The 26188-nt window shown below is 36.9% G+C and overlaps 1 long non-coding RNA gene across 1 annotated transcript in view; it reads right to left on the bottom strand.

Moving 5' to 3' along the window:
• Nucleotides 1-6847: 6847 nt before the first annotated feature.
• The window catches only part of LOC123586740, a 360359-nt gene continuing 341018 nt past the window's right edge, over nucleotides 6848-26188 (bottom strand). The window contains exon 2 of the long non-coding RNA XR_006706918.1: nucleotides 6848-7084. This is a non-coding gene — a long non-coding RNA (uncharacterized LOC123586740). The remainder of the gene's footprint in view (nucleotides 7085-26188) is intronic.

A 26188-nucleotide genomic window follows, 5' to 3' on the forward strand; every position in this document is an offset into this window, starting at 1 on the left:
GGGGAGAAACAAATGACAGGAGAGATCAACCTTTAATCGCTATACTCAGGCTAAAATGTTTTAAATACACAAAAACAATATAAGTTTCTTTTAGGGTTTAGAAAACATTTTTTTTTTACTCCAGAAGAATACTTTTTTTAATATGTAAAGCTTGAATTTTTAAGTCATTTGTTTAGAATTATTCATTTTATCAGGTACTTAAAAATCTCCTACCGGGAGAATAAAAAGGAGTTAATAGAGATGTAATATACTCTTAAATCATAAGTGAATATTCTCGTGACATTATGAATTCAAGAACTATATATCTTTGTGTTGCTGAGTGTGAGCTTGTTTAGCACCATATATGTGATTTCAAATTCCATTTACATTATTCAAAACCTTCTGTAAAAAGAGAAATTCTGAACCAAAACACAACCCTCCATTTAGTGCATTCAACTATTTCCTTTCAATCAAGATTTGCCACATAACAATGTATGTTATGGCTGTTAGATTAATTAAAAAGAAAACTGCAAGAATGTGTGCATATATAGATAATAGCACCATGGATCTAACTTTGTCAAAATATATCAATTGGTTCAATTCAATGGCAGCATATAGGCATATGTGTAGAAAAGGTCTTGAGGGCACAGAGGACTGATTTTCTTAGATTTGTAAGGACATAAGGAAAGAGGAGAAATAAAATGGATGAATGGACAGATAAGTCCTTATAGAATGAACTGCATAGTAGTAACTGTGCCACAAAATAAAATATATGTGTGTATATATATATATATATATATATATATTGCAACATTATCTACCCAAATTAGGGACTTAAGCATCTATTCACTCATTCAGTACTGGAACTTGTTTATGGAACTCAAAGAAATTTTCAAAATGCATTTTTTGAGATATTCCTAAAACTGTTTCTTTCTATACATAAATATGAATAAGTATGAATAATTTTATGTCAAGACAAGAAGCTATAAAGATTCAAGAAAAATCTTCTGTTTCCATTTTATTTGCAAAGATTTATTTATTTTTGTTAATAACTCCAATTTGGAGATTATTTGAACATTTAAAAATGGAGGGCAAATAGCATGACTAACTTCGTGTTTCCACAAAGTATTCATTTGACGGACAAAATTTTGTCTTCTATTTGTCATGAAAAGTAAACATTTAAGCACATGCGAATGGAATATTCCCTGTACATTTGCAAATTCTTTGAAGGAAAGCATAATAAAAACTGATTGTAAAGTATCCAGTGCATCTTAAAGGTGCACTTAGTGGAACATGGTTACACACTTTTCATCATTTATTCTGAAAGTTCCAACTTTAATCTATTCTCTATTTAAATAGGAAACTTAAAAATTATTTCCAGGGGAAAAAAAAATTATTCCCAGAGATGAAAAACATTTTAAAAATTAGAAGGAAACTTAGAAACTAAAATCACATCCTTCCTCTTAGACACACAAAAAAACACAAGATCTCAGTTATTTCCTCTAATAACACAGCTGGTAAGTGGCAGAGCCCGTGAGAACAGTGCTTCTCTCCCACAGCGCCATATTGGCTCTTGTCCCTGCAGAAGCAGTGTAGACTCCTTCCCTGTTAGAACTGTGCTGAGGCCAGGGAATCTAAATTACTACAAATCCTCAAATACCCAGGCACTCTTCCTTCCACTGAATATTCAAATTGCTTTTTTATACTGTTTGCAACTTTTCTTGTTATCACAGAGTAAGATTTCATGTTGAATGACTGCCTCTTAGGTTTTCTCTAACAATGCATAGGAAGCCATAAATCAAACTTATAGAACTAGAGAAGCAGAAGATGATTGGTAATGAGCAAAAATACACTAGGTGTCAAAACAATTTGTTGAAAAATTGGGAGCTGCAGGACCAGTATTATATCTCAACAAAAGGCCTTTAATAGCCATGCTTTCCTCTCATTTCCCCCACTCATTCTCCAACCCAAGCTATAATTGTAGGTTGTCTGATTTAATGGGACAGAAAAAGGAACAATTGCATATGTTTGGAATAAAAAAATCAGGTTTTTGGAACAGTCGGTAGTGACAATTTTCAGTAAAATATCAGATGTATAACTTCCACATGTGGCTCTATTTATGTCTCTTTCACTCCATATGTTATTTGATTTCATCAGTTACCATTGATGAGTGATTTTATGACTGGAATTTTTAAATAAAAAAGATTAACTTGCAAAAAATGATAACAACATTCACATTCCTGGTAAAATATTTAAATATTCAATGATTGTGTAATGTCATTTTCTAAAAATATGTCATTGGCTTTAAGAAATGAAGTGCTTCTATTAAAAACTAAGCTGAGCAGTAGAATAGTAATAAAATTACAAGATATTGATATAGATGTAACCTTCAAATTTAAGAGTTTTCTCAGGCACAATGTTTTCTATTTTCTGACAGTCCCTACAGAATATATTATAAAACAATTATGTTTGACCTCCATTAGATCAGATGTAAACAAATTAAATTATATATTCCTAAAAAAATCTTAGCTCCTTTAACAACCCATTGTGGATCTAAAATCCATGAATTTATTCAAAATCCTTTCGAATTTATTTGAATATCAAATAGTAAGAATTCGTTAATAATGATTACTTAATCTTATAATTTTATGCAAATATGGTTTCTTGTATTTGCCTAAAAAGGATCTATTTCAGCCTAAAAATAAAATCAACATATTTTTTTTAATACTATATATTGTAAAAATCTAAAACTTTTAGGGCATTGCAAAAATGAGCTAGTGTCAAACTTTATCTTCCCAAGCCTTTTTTTTAGTTTATCTATATACAGAATTCACTCTACTCACCTTCATTGCTTTACTTTTCTCTAGCGTTTTCCTAATTTTTTGTGGTGCAGTAACTAGTGTGTGTGTCTGTAGTATTTCCAATGAGACTACTCTTGGTATAATAAAGGCAGAGAAAAAAATTTTTGTTTCCTTTTATGATATCCTTTCTTATAAACTTAGTATCATCTCGGCTTTTAAACAATAGTAGCACTCTGGCTCATAAATCTGGAGAAAAGACTAGATTTCTTAATTGAAAATTCAAGAAACTTTCAAGTCTATTTCTTTGGACTTGAAATTTAGATTGATTTGACTTCCTTTTGTTTAAGTGGATGCTGGTCAGCTAATCTTCCCAATTATGTATGTCCTAACATAAACAATCACTATGAATCATTGTTGAAAAACTGAAACTGAACTAAACCAAACCAAAAAACCTCTGCATTCTAAACAAAAGAAAGAAGGGGAAGAGAAGAGGGAAAAGGAGAAGGAGAAGGAGAAGGAGAAGGAGAAGGAGAAGAAAATTCTGTTTAAAAATAAAAACAATTTGGTCTCAGTATCATTAGCCTTTCTCACATTTTTTTTTTCCTATGGAAAAATTCGATCTCCAGCCTTCACCCACACAATTCCTATATAACAGTTTCACCTCAATTATATCTAATGTGGGCCTGATTTGCTTCCCAACGACACAGTCAAGTAATTTATTTCACGGTGATGCCAATTAATTTAAAGTGAAACCTTTTCACAACCATGTGAAAAAGGTGGGATGTTGTCACAATAGTAATCAATTATTACATGAATAAAGAGTCACTCATTTTATGTTCCTCTTATTGTTTTGTCAGATTTGCCATTTCATTTTAATGAGAAATCATCAGGAATGAATATCAAATGACAACTATTTACTTCAGTTTTGCCATTTCAGAAGAATTTTTATAGTTTCATACAATTACTACTTATAGTGTGTGTTTGAACATAAAATGTATACGTGTAATTCACTCTAACAATAAATGAATAGACATTTGTGTGCTTCCAAGTATAACAAGAAAATAACACTTTTTAAATGACCTCATTTCTTTAAGAAACCACATTGTTTTTTCTCCTTATTTTATTTAAGATGCAAAAACAGGATTGAATGTCTGGTAGAGGAAGAAAAAAAACCAACAAAGTTTAATCAGGTTATTGTTTAGTCATTAAATATTTATGCCTTGTGTTATGTGTTATATCTAGATTAAAACCAGCTATGAATATTTCTGAGAAAAGAAAACTGTCTTATTCAATTCACATTCTTTTCTTGAGTAATGATTGTATAATTATCTATTCCTGGATATCTCACATAAAACATCATTGTGCTGACATGTTTTTACAGATAATGAATTTTAAAGCAGTTAGTTTCTTAAAAATATGATGTATTTTTTGTTCTAATACTTTTAACTTTTTGTGCATTTAGGAAATAAATTGTAATATTTGGATTGTTAATTTTGTGAATAATGATGGCTTACATATATAATATAATAAATATCTGACTTTTTTTAAAACTGATTTTAAAAAGTCAAAGTTTTCATAATGTAGATATATTAAATATTATTGCATTTATTTCATATAGATTTTAATTTTTAATGTTTATTTTTGAGATAGAGACAGAGTGTGAGTGGGAGAGGGGCAGAGAGAGGGGGAGACACAGAATCTGAAGCAGGCTTCAGGCTCTAAGCTGTCAGCACAGAGCCCAATGTGAGGTTCGAACTCAAAAACCATGAGATCATGACCTGAGCCGAAGTCAGACTCAACCGACAGAGCCACCCGGATGCCCCCAGATTTTAAATAAAATATCTTATTTTTAAAGTGGTCTTTTAGGCCTCTAAAAAGTAAATATTTTTGTGCATGATGCCTTTGGAGTATTGTTTTTGTTCTACTTTCCAAATATGCCATGTTTACCACAAAGACATAATCATGAATTCAAAATCATAAGACTGGTTCTCCTTACTTCTTACAAACAGAAAACACAGGGGGAATTCCTATTATCTAGTAGGAAAACTAGATTTTAAAATTAATCGTTCAAAGCAGTGTTTGTTTCATATCTGGACATAAATCTTTCATGGGATCATACCAAAAATCCATTATTAAAAACCAGGAGCACTTCAAGGGAGATTTTAAATGTTGAATTTATGATTGATCTATTACAAGTTTTTTAGTATTATTTACTGTCCAACAATTCTATAGATTCTTTTGTAGGATCTCCTTTTTGCTAGAAGCGGTCTTAAAATGAGTAAATAAACCCTAACACTAGAAGGTTAAAGATTGATTGGAAACTTCAAATCATGAGCTGTTTTAAATCAGATAAAAAGCCATTTTCCCAAATGTTGTTTTTATGTTGAGTGGTAGACCAATGGAGAGTAAAAAGTATCATTAGGTAGTGATTTTAAGTATATTTAGAACTTCATTGAAAATCTAAGGTTATCTGTATATGTGAATGCACGCACACATCCACTGCAGGAACTCTGTTTCTGCTTAAGTTTCTGTCTTTTGTAATGAATTGCTTATTTCAATTGGTTATTTTTAAGTCCATACAAATTGTGTTTCATAATACCTCCATTTCAGATAGGAGTAAAGACTCAGAAAAAAAGAACATGAAAGCAAGTGTTAATCAATTTAGATGATTTATTTTTGAAATCAATAACCTTGAAAAAAGTCTAAATATAAGCAAAAAACATTTACTCTCTCATTCTGTAATTAAGTAAAATGAAATCATTAGCTCTGAAACATGAAGGAACATTTAAGTCCATGTGGAAACACTATAATTGTATATTCATAAGTGTTGAATAACTATCATCTGATCAGTTGAGTTTTAAGAATTTCTCACTGAGTTAACAATCCTGAAGTAAGCAGTGTAGAAAACACAAAAAAATTTAAGTCTTCAGAAAGTGTGCCATAAACTGGAAAGACAGCAGTTTTCTACAGCAGCTCATAAAGTATTTTCACAGAGAAAATAATTTTTACCTTGTGTAAACTATGCAATTAAAAGAACTATAGCATATAAATTGCTGATAATTAATATTACTGCATACTATATATAATATAAAATACAAAATAAAATACATATAAAATATCACTATATGTAAAATAGACAAGACTTGCTAAAATGGGGCCAGCTGAAATTTAGAAACTGAGAACCAATGTGTGAGAAATGCAGTGGCCAGGTCCCAGGGAAGAGAGTTGGAGAAATCATGCAGCAGCAGGTGAGAACCATAGGTAGAGAGGTGGCTGGGTGGCTCAGTCGGTTAAACACCCGACTTCAGCTCAGGTCATGATCTCATGGTTCTGTGTTGACAGCTCAGAGCCTGGAACCTGCTTTGGATTTTGTGTTTCCCTCTCTCTCTGCCCCTCCCTCACTCACGCTCTGTGTCTCTCCCTCTCTGTCAAAAATAAACATAATAAAATAAAATAAAATAAAATAAAATAAAATAAAATAAAAACACGCAAAGGGCACAGTCTGACAGGGAAAGAAAAGTGCCAAAGGACACCTTGCAGTGGTTCTTTGGGCCTCGGAAGAAAGGAAGAATAATGCTAAAACTAACAGAAATATCTTGTTAGAAATCAGAAAGACTGAAGCAAGATCATGACTTAGGTTTATGTTAAAGGTATTCAATGTAACAAGTAAAATTGTAGGGCTGCCTATGTCTGGCCTGGAGTTCATGCTCCTCCTGAGGTAAGTAAAGCCCCTTCCTGTCAGCTTTCATGGACAGTTACAAATGCTCACGTCCTCCACTCCTGAATGAAAAGGCTGTCTCCACACTTAGTCCTGCTCCATTTCTACCCTGTGGCATCCTCCTCACAACCACACATCAGGAAAATTTTGTCTGCACTTTATCTTCACCCATCCGAAATCCATTATTTAGCTTAGTGCAAGTGGGGCTTTTCTCTTTGGCCCTCACTTTTCACTGCAACGGCCAGGGCTGTTTGAGATTAAACCTAGTGACCAATTGTCAGTACTCCCATTATGGCCATGCTGTGGCATTGAACACTGTTAGCCACTTCCTTCATAAAACTTGACTCATGTGGTCTCTGTGATACCCCTTTTCACTACGGTCTTCGTTCCCCAGCTGCTCCTTTTCCATCAGCTTCATGGGCTCCTCTTCCTCCGCCTGCTCCTTAGTTTCCCAAAATTAGATTTCTGTTCTTGTTCTCATTCTCCTGTCCCTCAGTACACTCTCCTGAGGGTATCCACACCCCCAGTCTCCACCACCATGTATATGTTGACTCCTGGAGTGATTCAGGTCCTGTGGAATCTGAAACTTAAAGAAAAGGAGTACAGAAATCTAAATACAAAATTATGTTTAAAAAAGTGAACACATACTTAAAACAAAAAATCATACTCTTTGAGAAGCTGAAAAATACCACAGCATTATAGAAACCAAAAAAGTTAACGCAGTGTCATTAATCGTCTGGCACAACTCTATAATTTACTCCATTTCTACTATTTTGTAATATTATAGACAGAATGGAAAAATAAATCAGGCTTTCATCTAACATGGTTCATCAGATATAATTTTTATTACTGATATACGGAACACAAAAAACATGAGACTTCTTACACAAATAAACTTGCTGTACGTAGTATTGCTATAAATTTGTGTCTGAAAAAGGAATTCAGACAAAATTTACCTCTTACAATTCCCTTCAAAAAAATGAGACATTTGTAATTCTGTATTTCATTATTAAACACAACCGTGAAAGAAGAGAACTTGTGTCTGACCAAGCACTAGTAAAAGCAAAATTATCCACCGGAAGTTTTACACATCTAAATGATTAGGAGAATTTCCCAGCAACTTGCAGTTCCACATATTCAGACTTTGTTTCTCCTCCATGACCCATATTTTTCTCTCCAAGTACCTTGGGACACTTGGCCTTGTCTCTTCGCGTTGTTATGTCAGGTGAGTCAGCACATGGGGAGTAGACATGTTCTTAAAAGCCTTTCCTGAATCAGGATGGCTAGCAACTGCTCAACTGTGCAGGGACATCCTAAGTAAGTCATCCTCAACCTTTATCTTCAATCCTAAAATTCTGTATCATCATCACGTCTCTGTTGGATCCCCAAAACTCACCCAACTATTGTCGAGAGGGAGAGTGTGGAGGAGGGAAGTCAGAGCGGAAAGGGATATCAGTCTTAGAAAATTGTGGTTAAAATACCTTATTTCTGCAAATTTTACAAAAACATACAGCCATGTGAGCACGGTGTTAAGGTCCCTCCCAGAGTCACGCTGGTGAGGCGGCCTAAAGTTTACCTAATCCAGATGGACGTGCCCACCTAGCTGTTACACAAACATCTCAAATTGTACACACTCAAAAACGATTTGGCAATCTTACCTGCATATAGCACCTCTGATATCCTCTAGTCCTCCTTCAGTTATCAGTCACCTATCCCCGAGTTGCCTATGTCTAAAGGAAGGAGAATGTCTAATTCTCCTTCAGTCTCCAATCTCAGTAATCGCTACCTGATATTGATTCCACTTATTTCCATAAACACTGCCACAACCATAGTGGAGATCCTCTTCATTTCTTCCATCCTTCTAACAGTCACCTAATTGGCACCCTCTGTGCCAGTCTTACCATGATGCAATTCATTTTTACATTTTGCCAGAGAGAGAAAGCTTTCTGAGCTGAAAATTATGTTAAGTCATCCTCTTAAGGACTTAAGACAAAGAGAAAGCACGAGTGGGGGTGGAGCAGAGAAAGAGGGAGAGAGAATCCTAAGCAGGCTTTGAACTCTCAGTGCAGAGCCCAACGTGGGGCTCGAACCCATGAACCGTGAGATCATGACCTGAGCCAAAGCTGGATGACTAACCGACCGAGCCACCCAGGCGCCCCAGTTTCTGCTTTTTTGTTGAGCCACACTTCTCATCTATTCAGTGTTCCTCATCTCTATACCATCCTACATTCCAATAATATTAAAATATTATAGCTGGCCACACCATTGCCAAGCATTTATACCCATTGCTCCTTCCGCCCAAAACATCACCAACTGAATAACTGGCTCCAATTCCTCTGGTGTTTTGGAACTCTTCCCAGCATGACTGCTTGGACCTCTGCCACTACCCTTTATCCCTCTAACCTGGCTCAAGGCTTCCCAGATAAACCCATTCTGTGCCCTTATTAGAGTATGAAACATGTATTACAACTGGTCTCGTGTTCATATTTAAAAAAAATGCATGAATTTGGTGAACAAAGCTCTGACACCTGGAAGGTACTGCAGTGGTACCCTCTGCAGGCCTGTTGAGATCCTGTTAAATGTTCCATGAGAGTTGATAATAATGTAAATTTCCCACTGAGGCAGAAGCTATAACTGACAGGAAAGCTGAGACTTTTTTGCTCTCAAAATCATGAAAATATCTACTCTATCTTTACAGGCTTTAAATGTCATGCTTCTTATTTGATCACAAATCATCTTGTTCCACACGATTAAGACCAGTTAGAGTGAAGAATTGAAAATAAGTAAATATATACGTAAATAAGGATGACCTAAAATATCTGACAATGAGTCAGAGAAGCAAATTATTTTGCTTACAGCTTTTTCACCTTTATCTTTTGATTTCATACCGACAATCAAAATTCTTCAATTTATAGTTCCAGTTTCTTTATTTTTTTTTTCAACGTTTATTTATTTTTTTTTTTGGGGACAGAGAGAGACAGAGCATGAACGGGGGAGGGGGGCAGAGAGAGAGGGAGACACAGAATCGGAAACAGGCTCCAGGCTCTGAGCCATCAGCCCAGAGCCCGACGCGGGGCTCAAACTCATGGACCGCGAGATTGTGACCTGGCTGAAGTCGGACGCTTAACCGACTGTGCCACCCAGGCGCCCAGTTCCAGTTTCTTTAAAGTGAATGAGAACCTAAGGACATAATCTGAATGCAGAAATTCTTCCAGATTTTTATTTTCCAAATGTGGGAGCCCAGTCCAGTTGTGGAGTCAGCAGTCAGACTATTTATGGAAGTTGCCCACATTTTCATAACTTGGGTAAGGGGAAGAGTTCAACTATTTAGAACAAAAGCTATACCTGGTCCCCCGTGCTTTCCAAATGCCTCACCAAGTGCACTCTGGGTTATAAGAGAAGAGAGACTCTCAGAGACAGGGTTTTTAAACCTAATCAGCCCCAATCCACACCTAAGAAGGAAATGTAACTACACTCCTATTACCATATCATATAAAAGGTAACAAACTTGCTAGTTGTGACTGTGCCACAAGGCATAAAGATAATATAGAGGGACTTTACATATAGCATAGATATTTTCAAAACTAGGCCCTTCCAGAGGCCTGATTATAGTCTAGCACACCAAACTTTTGCTGTTGTTTTACTCACACTTAACTGAATAACAAAATTTAGCAATTCACCTTTGTGGAGTCTTTTCAAAGCATTGGTCTGCATTGAATAAACTCTCTCTTCCTGCACTAATTTTATGTGTATTATTTAATTGAATCATGTATTAACAATAATAAGTAAAGTTTACATAAAGAAATGCGGGAGGGAAACTTCCCTTTCAATAAGCATTCAATTCTACCGGTATGAGGAAATGAGCACTGGCTATAAGAATTCAATATTGCAGAAAGCAAAGAGTATATTTAAAAAATGGAGAGTGGAACAACTCTATGAGGCCCTTCATTGGAGTTTTGTTAAGAGAATATCTAGGCTGACTTTTAAGATTAGCAATGTAGGAAAATCCATACTTAGTTGTCCAACTAAGTTGTTCGCCTAAGTTGTTGATGGTGTATTAAGAAAACCAAAGCTTGAGGCATCACAATCCTGGACTTTAGCTTCTACTACAAAGCTTCAGTCATCAAGATAGTATGGTATTGGCACAAAAACAGACACATAGGCCAATGGAATAGAATAGAGAACCCAGAATTGGACCCACAAATGTATGACTAATTAATCTTTGACAAGGCAGGAAAGAGTATCCAATGGAAAAAAAGACAGTCTCTGTAGCAAATGGTGCTGGGAGAGCTGGACAGCAACATGCAGAAGAATGAAACTGGACCACTTTCTTATACCATATACAAAAATACACTCAAAATGGATGAAAGACCTAAATGTGAGACAGGAAACCATCAAAACCCTAGAGGAGAAAACAGGCAACAACCTCTTTGACCTCAGACTCAGCCATGTCTTACTCGACACGTCTCCGGAAGCAAGGGAAATAAAAGCAAAAAGGAGCTATTGTGACATCATCAAGATAAAAAGTTTCTGCACTGCAAAGGAAACAATCAACAAAACTAAAAGGCAACCGATGGAATGGGAGAAGACATTTGCAAATGACATATCAGACAAAGGGTTAGTTGCCAAAATCTATAAAGCACTGACCAAACTCAACACTTGAAAAACAAATAATCCAGTGAAGAAACGGGCAGAAGACATGAATAGACACTTTTCCAAAGACATACAGATGGCCAACAGACACATGAAAAGATGCTCAACATTGCTCATCATCAGGGAAATACAAATCAAAACCACACTGAGATACCACCTCATACCAATCAGAGTGGCTAAAATTAACAACTCAGGAAACAACAGATGTGGAGAAACAGGAACCCTCTTGCACTATTGGTGGGAATGAAAACTGGTGTAGCTGCTCTGGAAAACTGTGGAGGTTCCTTAAAAAATTAAAAATAGATCTACCCTACAACCCAGTAATAGCACCACTAGGAATTTATTCAAAGGATACAGGAGTGCTGATTCATAGGGGCACATGTACCCAAATGTTTATAGCAGCACTTTCAACAATAGCCAAATTATGGAAAGAGCCGAAATGCCCATCAACTGATGAATGGATAAAGAAGATGTGGTTTACATATACAATGGAATACTACTTGGCAATGAGAAATGAAATCTTGTCATTTGCAACAATGTGGATGGAACTGGAGAGTATTATGCTAAGTGAAATAAGTCAGAGAAAGACAGATATATGTTTTCACTTATATGTCGAATTTGAGACACTTAACAGAAGACCACAGGGGAAGGAAATAGGAAAAAAATAGTTTCAAACAGAGAGGGAGGCAAACCATAAGAGACTTTTAAATACAGAGAACAAACTGAAGGTTGATGGTGGTGGGGAGAGAAGAAAATGGGTGATGGGCACTGAGGAGGGCACTTGTTGGGATAAGCACTGGGTGTTGTATGTAAGCGATGAATCATGGGAATCTACTCCCAAAACCAAGAGAACACTGTATACACTGTATGTTAGCTAACTTGACAATAAATTTTTGAAGAAAAAAAAAAGAAAAACGAATAGGGAAGAGAAAATTGGTCCATTTATTGTGAGAGCTTAAATTTCTGTGAGTTAAAAATATGATTCAAACGCAATATAAAAATAAATACACACTGACAAAACTATTTTACTTAATATAAAAGAACCAGCAAGATAGTAAGCTTGTTTCAAAGCAGATGAGTGAGATTGAGCTACTTATAGCCAATTGAAGATACTAAAATATAATTACAAAGCTGTATATGAAACCAGCTAATATCCTAGAGAGTAATACAGCCATGATCTTAGGATATCTTTTCTACCAGACACAAATCTATTGTTCCTCCAATGGGCAAAGGTCACTTGCAACTTATCAATCCAAAAGTTATCATCTTCCTTCATGGAGTCTGAATCCTGATCAGTAGTAAATAGTAAATCAAACAATGGTTCATTCCCATAGAGCAGGAGTTGGCAAATATTTTCTGTAAAGCACCAGGTAGTAAATATTTTAGTATTTATGGGCCACATAGTCTCTGTCACATACTAATATTTGTTTCATTTTTTAATAACTCTTTAGAAATGTAAAATCCATACTTAGCTCAAGGGCTGAACAAACACAGGCCCTGTGCCAGATGTCACCTGTGGGCCATAATTTGTCAAACCACTGCCCTAGGCAATAAAATAATCCTTGGAGGAACCTGTTGCACAAGGCTCTAGCATGACACTGAAAAAAACTGTGGTCTTCACTTGCCTTTTCTCCAGATTTTGGGTAATTTTTTAACCATACAAATAAGGAAGCAGAAGCAGAGAGTAAATTGGCTCAAAATTCTAAAGGAAGATGCATAACTGGGACTTGAGTTTGACTTCAATGCCTTGTTCTCTCATCTCTTTTAATCACATATATGCATACAGACACACACACACGCAGTTGTTACACAATTTTTGTGAATTTTTTTTAAAAGATTTTATTTTACTTATTCCTTTTATATTGTGATACATAAGATATGTCACAAGAAATCCAGTCAACACTGTTTTCCATATGGCTATGTTGGGTAATTGTAATCATAGCCCGTTCTACCTGCAAAAAAGTCAGCGTCAGTTGAGAAGTAAAAGAGAGAGAAGAACCTAGAAGGAAGGAGTGAAAGAAAATGAGGGAACTCTGACTAGTAAGGGCAATAAAGGTGTTTATCACTTCAAGAGAGTTGTCAGGGTCCAGTAGGGAAAACAAAAACCATTTTGGGTATGTTAAAGAGAGGACATTTGATACATGGAATTAATTATAGAAGTTATGGGGGAGGGCACCTGAGCGGCTCAGTTAAGCATCCAGCTTTGGCTCAGGTCATGGTCTCGCAGTTCATGAGTTCGAGCCCCATGTTGGGTGAGATCAAGCCCACTTCAGGTGGGCTCAAGTCTTGCTTCGGGATTCTCTCTCTCCCTCTCTCTCTGCCCTTGGTTTGTTCTCTCTCTCTCTCTCTGTTTTAAAAATAATAAAAAAACAGAAGTTATGGGTGAGCTGAATAGCTAAAAAACGGGGGAGGGGGCTGGTGATGAAATGCAGAAATTAACACCAGCAGAAAGCCACTGTCACTTTTAGGGCTAACAGTACACCAAGAGGAGGGGGGTGTTAACGGACCTCAAAAGCCAGAAGTGTCTGTTGTGGTCAGAAGACCATGGTGAGAGTTGACTGGCAGAAGTTGGAAATACAGAAGGAAGGCTATGTTTAGAGGCGTGGAGAAGACACAGTCCCTGTTGGGGATAACACCCAGGACAGAGAGGAGGGAAAAACACCATGGATTCTCTCTTCCCAACTCCATTCATCAATTCTTGTCTACGGTTCCCATGAATCAACCCACTAAGCTTAAAAAAAAAAAAAAAAAAAAGTAAGGAAAAGAGGAAAGGAAAAGTAAATATGGAAATAGAAGTGGGGACGAAACAAGAACCAAAGAGAAATCAAGAGAGAAGGAAGAACAGTGCACAATACAGCACATTGATTATCAAGACTAAGCTTTCATTTCTGCACAATGACAGTCGCCATTCACTGATAAAGCACCCAAGTTAATTTATGAAAGGGAATGTCTAAAAAGCAGGAACAACTATGAAATATACACAACTCCCTAATCTCAAGCATATTTATCACTATTAACATTATAATTGTCAGACACCAACTATTTTTTTTTTCAACGTTTATTTATTTTTGGGACAGAGAGAGACAGAGCATGAACGGGGGAGGGGCAGAGAGAGAGGGAGACACAGAATCGGAAACAGGCTCCAGGCTCTGAGCCATCAGCCCAGAGTCCGACGTGGGGCTTGAACTCACGGACCGCAAGATCGTGACCTGGCTGAAGTCGGACGCTTAACCGACTGCGCCACCCAGGCGCCCCTAGACACCAACTATTTTAAAGATCTGTTAAATTTACATAATGAAAAAGAACACTCTTACCTCACTGAATTTGCATTTTCCTGATAATTTTAAATCCTAAATATAACAACATATTATTATGCTGAATTACTTTTATTAAATCTGCATTATGCAATAAAAAAGTATTTAAATCTTTAAGTGCTTAATGAAAATTTCTATTTTATGAAATATATGTATTATTTGAAACTCTATTTGATTTATTTAAACCTGCTGTTTCAGGGTGCCCAGATGGTTCAATCGGTTTAGCATCTGATTCTTGATTTCAGCTCAGGTCATGATCTCAAGGTTCATGGGAATGAGTCCTGTGCCAGGCCCTGTGCTGACAGCTCAGAGCCTGGAGCCAGCTTGGGATTGTCTCTCCCCCTCTCTCTCTGCCCCTGCCCCATTCGTGCTTCATGCTCATTCTCTCTCTCTCTCTCTCTCTTTCTCTTTCTCCCCCCCTTCAAAATAAATATTTATAAAAATTAATAAAACTTGTTTAAATTAGGTTGCTTACAATTTTTGAGAATGCTACCAAAATTATAAACAATTGTAATGTTCCATGAATTTAAAATAGTATTTAGTAGCAATTAGACATTTACAGGTTTTAAAATACAGCCATATTTAAATATGAACAAGTTGTAAACATTTGTATTAAGCCTGAATATTTCAGAAACTTGCCTTGAGAAAAATACGATTTCCTGGGGACACGAAATATCAGAAAATAATTGAGGAACATTATGAAAAAAGTTTTTCTTCTAAATTTCAACAGTTCTTATTTTTTAATGTGGTTACTTTGAGATGTCAATTACATTATATATCTGTTGGTCAGCGACCGTGAGTATTTCTCAGAAAGCTGGCAATTTTCCAGCCTTGCTAATTCTTCAGTGTTCCATGGCAGCCAGTTCAGATCTGTCTTGTTCTTCGCAAATATCATCTCCTGTCACTTCCCACATTAGTCTTTCATGGCTGAGGCACCTGGATGGCTCAGTTTAAATGTCCGACTTCAGCTCAGGTAATGATCTCTCGGCTCATGGGTTCAAGCCCTGCATCTGGCTCTGTGCTGGCAAGGCGGAGCCTGCTTGGAATTCTCTCTCTCCCCAGCTCTCTCTGCCCTTCCCGCACTTGTGCTTTCTCTCTCAAAATGAATAAATAAAACTTAAAAAAAAAAAAAAGAGTCTCTTTTATGGTTTGCTTCCCTCTCTCTCTTTCTTTTTTTCTTTCTCCTATGTTCGTCTGAGTTGTTTCTTAAATTCCACATATGAGTGAAATCATAGGGTATTTGTCTTTCTCTGACTGACTTATGTCACTTAGCGTAATACTCTCTGGCTCCATCCACTTCATTGCGAATGGCTGAAAAAATTTAATGTGAAACTTTGAAGATTACTTTTCTCCCAAGAATAAAATGTTAAGCTTAGAAAAGTTGTAACTTTTCCACAAAACATGCAGTGCACTGGCTGTCAAGAGCGACACAATACATTATGCAAATGTAATTTTACCCTCACCGTAACACTGAATAAATGCACATACCATATCATAATGAAACATGTCTTCTTAGTATTATTCTAAACTTACCATACAACAACTCAGCTATCAGTAAAGGGTTAGTCAGTATATGCTACGAGTATTTGTCAAAACCGAATCTATAATTAATTCTATATCATAAATCTTAAAATAATATCTTACCTCACTCTTCTCACTTTGTTATTTTTTATTAAGATTTTTTAATGTCTATTTTTGAGAGAGAGAGACAGACAGAGACAGAAACAGAGCTTGAGCAGGAGAGGAGCAGAGAGAGACAGACACAGAATCTGAAGGAGGCTCCCGGTTCTGAGCTGTCAGCACAGAGCTGGACGTGGGGCTCAAACCCACAGCCACAAGATCATGATCTGAGCCAAAGTCAGATGCTTAACTGACTGAGCCACCAACAGATGCCCCTGTTATTTTTTTAAAGCTTATTTGTTTATTTTGAGAAAGGGAGAGAATATGAGATACCATCTCCTATCTTCCCAAGTAAGCAAGAATGGGGCACCTGGGTGGCTCAATCAGTTAAGCGTCTACTCTTGACTTCTGCTCAAGTTCATGGGATCGAGCCCCACATTGGGCTCTGTGCTGACAGCGAGGAGCCTGCTTGGAATTCTCTTTCTCCCTCTCTCTCTCTGCCCCTCCCTGGCTCATGCTCACCTGTTCTCTCTCTCTCTCAAAATAAATACATAAAAATTTTTAAAAAGATATAAGATGTTATATTACTTTTAATTAACAAGTCAGCCTACTAAAATTTCATAGATGCTAGCAGAAGACACAAGACTCATGAATCTGAGACCATAAATGTTATTATTCATAACCATAGCAGTAAGCCGGATCATCAGCATTCTTGTGTCCCACCTCCCACAGGGCAATGTGCAAAGGGACATGTGACACCTGCCTGCTCAGTGGTTTGTTACAATAGAGAAATCCTGAGTATAGGGAATCTGAATCTTTTATAGAAGGCGGTAACTATGCCTATCCTTTGTTCTGAAGAGACACTAACATCTTTGAAAAATTATACCAGAGCAAAAGTCTTGGTCAGTGCCTCTACTTTCAACTTGGGCAGAAATGTGAGAAGATCATGGAGAACTGTCTCCCAACAACCACCCAAAGACCAGAAAATAATGAGTCTTGTTATAAGGAATACGGGGGAAATGCTCAGACATTTTTGTTCTATTGACTGTGAGGATAGAGATGCATTTGAACTTTCAGGAAGCCATTCCCTGAGGGCAGGAGATAATAATCAACAGAGAAAAGGTAACAGTCATCTTTTGCTAGAGAAAAAAATACATCAAAGTACATTACTTTGTATGAGATGAGATTTTTCTCTCCTTGGAAGCTCTTCAACAAGCTGCCTACAAATGGATAAGAGATATGCCTAGAAAAAGAGGCCTATATTTTTTAAAGATGGTAATACTTTGAGTTAACAGATTGCATTTAAAATAAGTGTCACAAGTGAGATGACTCAACTGAAACTTCACTGCTCCCAGATCTGCTGTTTGCTGTCTTCTAAAAAGAAGTCATCATTTCAAATCCTAAATTAACCATATATAGATTTAGTTGTGTCACACCTTGTGGCTCCATATTGTGGTTATGCAATATTGCAGCTGAGCAATGTTGCCCGCTCGGAAGTCAGCTTCGTTTACTGTGTCGCTTTAGTCCTGAAAGCCCTGTGCAGTAGACACCAATCCATTTCCATTTCTGTTGAAATCAATTTGTGTGAATTGGGAGTCATACTAAATTCTGGTGTTACACACATTTTAAAAATAATTAAACACAGTTCCCACCATGAGTGGCACAGGACAGCTCCTAACCAATTCACTTTTTGTCAAATACAAAGATATAACTTAGGCATGCATTAAATCAACTACAGTAAAACATTTTAAGGAAAAACAGCATTAAAACAATGAGTGAAAATCATCGAGTTTTCTTTTTTTGAGGGCTGGTGATCTAATTTTTAAAATTTATGATCTATTTATGCCAATTCCGTCAAAAAATCTCTACAAAATAGGGAAATGTCTTAAGTAACATGATATCCTGTGTTACACAGTATAGGTGTCTAAGACTGTGCACCATATTGCTCACAATACTTTTTTTTTAATCTATTTAATTTTGCCTATTATTTTGCTCTTAATTTCTTCCTGCAGAGTTTTTACATTCACCTACCTAATCCGTTGTTGGAAGTGAGAATAATCCAAGTTGATCAGATAATGGAAAAAGCAGTTACTGTTCCAATCCCTCGTTGCCTCACCCATCCAATCTATCCGTCTGTCCATCTACCCTTTTATCCAGTCATCTATGTAATCCTTTAATTAATACAGCAAATAATTAACTGTTGAGTTGCTTCATAACCGTGGCTGATAGAAAAATGAATGAGAAGCAAAGACTTCTCTCAATGGGTTAAATAATATGTTACTTTCACTGATCAAGTTATAGGACAATTACAACAAGAACACAATGATAGAAGGTCCTGTATATGAGTCAGACGAGATGAAGCAGAGACTTTAAGGAAGAAAAAGAGTGTATGTGTATGAATGTGTGTCTGTTTGCCAGTTTGGAACAGAGCCTCAGAAGAAATCTAAGGAATAAGTTAGGTTTAAACCAATCCTCAAATCTTACCAGAGAGGGTGATAACATATGTAATGTCATTGGAGAAAAAGAGAGGGGGGGTGGGGGTAGACAGAGATAGAGACAGACAGAGAGAGAGAGAGAGAGAGAACTACAACTTAAGAAAACTTCAATGCCCACCCAGCTTCATTCTGGTCCTGTATCTATTAGAATTCATTGGTCTCCTCATTTCTGTAGCCGATTGTGAAAGTCGATATATACAGCGTCCCTAGAAATTCTACCACTCTTCTCCCCAGTCAACACCTAAAAAGCTAAGATTGTAGGTGTCCACACAAAAGAGGAATAGAACTTTTCCTCTTGGCTTGGCTTTGTTGCCTGATGATGTGCCACAAGTTAGAGGCGTTGATTCTCTCATTACAGAAATCTTTGTTGAACACTTACCATGAGGTATGTAATGCATCAGTTTCTAGAGATAAAAAAATGAATAGATTAGATACCTCCCTCTTTGGAAAATACAATTTAGCAGCAAAGAGAAAACAAAGTAAATCCAATAATAGTTTTTGTTCAAGGGAAAGGACAGTGCTCATGAAAGAATATATCAAAGTCTGACAGGGACAAAAGCTCAGATAAAGCTTTCCAAAATGTGTCTTATATTCCGTACGTTGGAGTGAGAACTAAGCTATGGAAGAAGTTTAACGAAGTAACAAAATCAAAACTTTGTTTTAGAAAGATAAATGTCTGTAGTGTCGAAATGCCTTGGAAATGAACAAAATTTCTGCTTCTAAATGTTAAATGTTTATGTATAATCTTGTAAATTCAGGAATGTTTATCAAAATAGTCTATTTATTCCACCTCCTTTCCACATGCAAGTTACCAGCAACTTCAGGTCAAGAAGCTTTCTTTTCACAAAGCAGTGGGACAGTGCTTCATACACAGTAAACACTTTTTAAGTACTCTTATAATGTCTAATTTAGAACCAGAAAATACAACGAACTGAAGCCGGAAGTGTCTGTGTGCTCCCTGTAAAGTATAGAGAAGCTGATCCAAACCCTGAAAGTGGTTACAAATATGGTAGGCATGATTATAAACACCTCAATTGCATAAAACTTTCTTGCTCTGCATGCACTGAATTAAAAAATTATATCAAAGTTTGATTAAAGCTCTGTGACCGGTTCTTTGAAAATAGCAACTAGCCTCTCTGTTGCCTAGTTCCTTGGTCTACACCCATGTAGTGGGTTCATGGGTCAGGAACAAAACTAACATTTTCCCTAAACTCTTCCTTGAACCTCTCCAGCTAATCTCCAGAGGAAATTCCCAGTGGGACCCATATAGGTATGTTGGAATGAGATCACCTTTCTACCTGATCATTTCACATCAAAATTCATTCCATTAGGGGGAAAAATTCACCACTAAACTTTCATCCAGTTCAAAGTCTAAATATGGGAGGAAAGTGAAAGAGCACCGTGGTGGAAAATCAACTGCTTGCTGCTAATTAGGTGCTTCCGCAATCCCCCAAGGAAGGCCTGCTAGCCAATTAAGCTTAATTGCTCAGTCCAGGGCCTAGGGGTCTGGCCCATCCAGAACTCACAACTGTAGCTGTAGGGACTTCTTCACCCAGAGCAGGGTTTCAACCCCTTGCTTCTCAAACTAATCTCGGTGACACTTTATCTTAATGCACTCAAGCCGAGGGAGAGGGCATATCCTACCTTTAGAATGTTGCCCATTATTTAAGATTGATTTCCAATTAGTTTTCTTTTTATGAACTTTAACATATTCCCTACTAAGTTTTTGCTACTTCACTTGGTTTATAATAATCAAGAGAGGTGCTGGAGAAAAATTCCCCTGTGGGGAAATAGGAGTGTAAAATTATCATTATGAAACACAAACACACAATTTAATAAAAATGAGAACTCATTAAGTTACATATTTCTCTAATTTCACAAACAAAAAAATTAAACTTGCCTCTAATTTAGAAAATATTCCCAAAATTGTCAGTTATAGGAATGATGAACAGATTGCACATATCCTGCAGATGAACAGATTTCATATATCCACCTTTGTAAAGATATCATTTTCTGATATTATTCTTTCTCTAAAGCTTTTTTTTTCAGGATCTTGATAACTAAGATTTTTCAGGATATATTCTCCATCTAACATTGACAGGAGTAAAATCACAAACCTGTGCCTGACTCATTCTCTTTTCAGATTTATTTTTATAAATAAGTAAGTTGCTATGCCTCCTAGTCACCATGACAGCTTTCTGCAATGCCTGAAAACTCACCCTTTCACACTGACACTCCTGTCCTACTCAGATTCCACTATTTGCATTTAAAATGAACGAATGCTGAATTAAATTCTTATTCAAGGCCTTTCTGCAAATGGGTTTGTATGAGGTTGCTGTTGGAGTGTGAATAATTTCCATACGGCATTCATTAGTCATCGAAATAAGCAAAGGGGATTTATAGGAAATGATTGAATTGGGAAGCTAATTTTTTTCTTTCTGGTGGCATTATCGATTTCTTGACTTCCTTCCATTTTTCTTTAGTTCTAAAAGCACAAATGATAGGCAAGAAATTTACTAAAAATACCATCTTCCAAGAAAAATTTGTGTATGGATTAGGACAAGAAGTGTGTATGTATATAAGAGAAATCTAGAAGAAAAAAAAAAAAAAAGAAATAACAATGCCTACATAGGGAGGACGGATGAAAAAAGGAAGAGACCAAAAAAGAGAAGGTCACATTACATAAGTCCTATGCCAATTATGATTATAAAGAGTATAATGGGTTTTATTTTGCAATATTTTGATGCAAGTGTCACTACAATCTAGTTACACATCATATTCATGCATGCTATATCTTGACAGTTTGCTCTGTCATGGCCAAGTGGTCCTAAGGTTTTTGATTTTCTAAAACTCTGTGGGAGAAGCTGAGGCTCACTCAGCACACAACTCCTGATTTCAGCCCAGATCATGATCTCATGGTCACAAGAGATTGGTCATGAGAGATCAAGCCCCAAGACAGGATCTGCACTAAGCGTGAAGCCTGCCCTCTCCCTCTCTCTCTGCCCCTGGCTCTCTCTCTCTCTCTCAAAATAAATAAATAAACATTGAAAAAAAACCTGTGTGAATGTGTAAAATGAGAAAAGTAGCCAGAAAAGGAAATGACATCATGGAAATTATTTAAAATTGGATCTTTCCAAGCTCTAGTCTAATTGAATAAATATAAGTCAATATATTTTAAATATATATATTATATAAAATATGTATTTATTTTATAATATATAAATATATTTATTTAATATAAGTTATATGTTAAATATATATTTAAATATAAAGTAAATATACTTTACATTGTAGGTAAATTCATGGGACAATTTGGAAAAGAGTTTTAAAATAGACACATATGAAAAATTCTTTCTACTAAGCAATTAATCATGTTAGAAAGTTTCAAAAATGTTGAACAAAGTACAGAGGAGACTAGAGCTAAATACTTTCATAATTCCATCAGATGCTGTATTAGCCTGCTAGCACGGCCATAAAACAATGGACCACAAACTGGGTGCATTAAAAGAGAAATGTATTGCCTTACACTTCTGGAGGCTAGAAGTCTGAAATCATGGTATGGACAGGATTAGTTCTTTCTAAGTCTCTCCTTGGCTCGTAGATGGCCATGTTTAGGTTCATGTGGAATTCTTTCTGTGTCCAAATTTCCCTTCTTTTATAAAAACACCAGTTATCTTGGATTAGAAACCCACCCTACTATGATCTTATTTTAACCAAATACATCTGCAACAATCCTACCTCCAAATAAGGTCACATTCTGAGATACTGAGGGTTAGGACTTCAACCTATGGAATTTGGTGGGGATACACAATTCAACCTATAACAGGTATGGCCCTCTTTTGAAAGGAAAAATACGCTAACAGATAACCAACATTGACAAATTACTTTTATGTTAGTGTTATCTAAATAAGTAACTGAATAAATATGTATTTTATACTTCACATAATACTAAATAGCCAAAAACAAAATTTTAAATGATATACAAATAAAATAAATTTAAATTAACACTAATTTATCATAATAGAAGTGCCATTTGCTGTAGCCATATCACACTTCAGAATATGAACGTGCTTTGGAAAGCTGCAGTATTAGTTCTTTTGATTTCAATATGTGCCATGGATAATTCCATTTTTCCACTAACTTCTTCTATTTGAGCCTCCAAAACAGAAGTGGTCTCAGTAGTACATGGCTTCCCCTTTTTGGACATCTGGTATGTTAGAATTAAGAGACAGTATTATCTCTTGCTCCGAATCTCGTTTGAGTTATCAATATAATATGGTATCAAATATATCAAAATCGTATTTCTCTCATTACATAATCCACTCATTCGTTCCTTTGCCCTCAACTACTATTCCCACTTTTCTTCATTTATGCCCCAACTTTTCCACTTTTGGAAGGGACATTAGGTTCAGCCACTGTGCTGGTCTAGATTGCTAGTCTAGTAAATACCTTCAGTCCCCTTCCATTCATGTTAGGGTAAGGTCACATGGGTACAGAACTGGTGGGATCTCTTGACCAGCAGGCATTACTGCTGTAGTAACTCTTAGTCCCACTTTTGCCAGATGGGTAAGACAGAGCCCAGCCCCTCAGGCCCTTAGGAATTCCGACATAAAAGTTTAAAAATATCATTAGACTGTCTTGTTTGGGAGTCATTCCTGTTCCCAACACTTATATTTGAAGCCCTGGTCCTCACTGCATGAGGAGGAAAAAGAAAACTGAGTGATATGGGAAGGAAGGAAGGAAGGAAAGAAGGAAGGAAGGAAGGAAGGAAGGAAGGAAGGAAGGAAGGGAGAAGGGAGGAGGAAAGGAAAGGAAAGAAAGAAAAAAGAAAAAGAAAGAGAGAAAAGAAAGAAAGAGAGAAAAGAAAGAAAGAAGGAAAGAAAAAGAAAAAAGGAAAAAGGGAGGGAGGAAGGAAGGGGGAGAGAGAGAGAGAGAGAGAGAGAGAGATGAGAAGGAAAGAAAGAAAAAGTATAGTCATACCTGTGTTCTCCTCAACCCCCTCTGCTACAGACCCACCAGAAAAACAGAGGAATCTATCCAGGGGATACTCCTTTGGTCCCCATTATGTTGAATGTGAGCTCACACAAGGGAAGGTGTGTAAGCCAGTCCTTCATGCCAATATCTCTTCCTGTTTTAGACAACCAATGTTCCAACTGCCCATTCCAATTTCCTATCAAACTATTATTCTGAGATTCTCGCTCTGCCCACTGTTGGACTCTGGGCTGCAGAGTGTGTTCCTTGTTCTCAAGAAATGACAGAACCTGCAGCTGCAGCTCACTTTATAGCACAGAAGTAACTGTAGAACTGCACTAGTAGAACTTGCTGGAACTGTGTCCTTTAGGATGCCAGGTAAAGTTGTTCCAAGGAGACCTCTTACCAGACCCATTCTGCTGTAAAACTTCCTACAATGGTGCCAAGGGGAAGCTGCTGGCCGCCCTGCAGGGTAGGAACCAGGCAAGTAGGAACTGAGGCAAGTATGCACCATCGACTGGCAAAAATTCAGTGCCAGCTGGCAAAGGAAAAATATTTAAAGGGCCCCTGTCTATTTTCACAAATCAGACAAAAAGGATTAATTTAGAGTGTAGAGGCAATAAATCAATGAGCAACATACACTCTCTATCATTAACACCATCATTGAGTGTACAGGTCATTTGTATATTAAGATTACTCAGTTCTTTTTTTTAAAATGTTTATTTATTTTTGAGAGAGAGACAGAGACAGAGATAGAGACAGAGCACGAGTGGGGCAGGGGCAGAGAGAGAAGGAGACACAGAATCCAAAGCAGGTTCCAGGCTCCTAGCTGTCAGCACAGAGCCTGATGTGGGGCTCGAACTCACAAACCACGAGATCATAACCTGAGCCAAAGTCAGATGCTTAACCAACTCAGCTACCCAGGCACCCCACGATCACTCAATTCTTTTCCCATTCGCCAGTGAAAACAAAGTACCACTGGTTTACAATCATTATCCTCACTTTCCACTCTTGAAATGATTTGAAAACCAAATGATGATAATTCATGTGATGGCAAAATCTGACCTGACCCAACAGGAAGAGAATATTTATAGTCTTTATCTTCCACTTACTCGAATATGCAAATTTGTCATTGTAGAAATGTGAGTGTGTGGATTTCACGGTCCTGCTCCACACTCTCTGGGGAAATTACACGGCACTGCATTACCTTTCTCAACGCTAAAAATATGAAAAACATCTGGCCTCAAGGGTTTCAGGTAAGGGATTGTAGACCTTACCACTTAGAACCAGTTTTGATCTTAAATACAGAAGCAGATACGGGGAGGTGACATCAATAATTTAGCAGAATAGGAAGCCCTTGACCTCATTCTCCAACAGAAACACCAACTCAACAACAATATACAGTCCAAGAAGACTTTACAACTCCAGAAACCAGTTAAGAAGTTGCAGTATTCTAAGCAAGCTCAAAGCCAAGACCAGTCACACTGAAATGGGCAGGAAAAGCCATTTCACTTCAACTATCCCTAAGCTGTCACAGCTGTAGATAGGAGGAAAAGCCACACTCTCCTTCCCAAGGAGGGAAGGAGAAGAGTGGACTGGGGGTCTAGCATTTCAGCTTTTGGTGGGGGAGGGGGACAGAGAGGACTGTCCTAAGGACTGGTTTCTGACTCAGAGCACTGATGAAATCAGCGTAGCTGGAAATCTGGGGGTCAAGGAGAACAGAAAAGCCTTCAGCAGCTTGATGCACTGGGGGAACTGCAGTACCACAGAGCGACACCAGAGGGAGCAAGAGGCCACAAACTCCTAAAAAAGAAACCAGCAAATCCCTCCTGTGGAAAATCCTAAAACAAGTGCAGTGAGGACACGTAGCCATAAAAGGTTTGAGAGGTCCCCAGAATCTGTAGCCACACTGATTGGTGAGAGTTTTCCTCTGTCTGAGGCCAGTCCATAAGTACGAGAAGTGTCTTTTTTTTCCGACTGCAAAATTCACAACAATAACAAAAATAACAACGCATGTAAGGAAAAAAGGAACATGTTCCAATCAAAGAAACAAACTAAATCCCCTAAAGAAAACTGAGATCTATAAATTACCTCAAAAAGAATTTAAAATAACCATTTTAAAGAAGCTCAAGTACAACAACACAAGTAGACAGCTAAATGAAATCAGTAAAAGAATGCATATACAAAATGAGAATACCTTCAAAGAAATAGAAACTGTGGAAAAGAATGAAACAGAAGTCTAGAGCTGAAAAATTCAGTAACTGAACTGAAAAATTCGCCGAAAGGAATTAACAACAGACCTGGTCAAAGAGAAAAATCATCAAACTTAAAAAAAAAAGTCAACATGCTAGAACCTGGATGAAACTTGAGGGCATTTGTATGGTGAGTGAAGTCAGCCAGTCACAAAAACACAAATACTGCCTGATTCCACTGCTATGAGCTATCGAGAGTCAAACTCACAGACGCAGCAAGTAGAACCCTGGTTACCAGGACCTGGGAGGAAGGAAGAGAAGGGGAGTTGCTCAATGGACACAGGGTTTCAGTTTTGCAAGATGAAAAAGTTCTAGAAATGTTGCATCATGTGCATATAGTTAACACTACCTTACCTTACACCTGTATATTTTATGTTATGTGTTT

Source organism: Leopardus geoffroyi, chromosome C3, assembly GCF_018350155.1.
Source record: "Leopardus geoffroyi isolate Oge1 chromosome C3, O.geoffroyi_Oge1_pat1.0, whole genome shotgun sequence".
In the NCBI taxonomy this organism is placed as follows: domain Eukaryota; kingdom Metazoa; phylum Chordata; class Mammalia; order Carnivora; family Felidae; genus Leopardus; species Leopardus geoffroyi.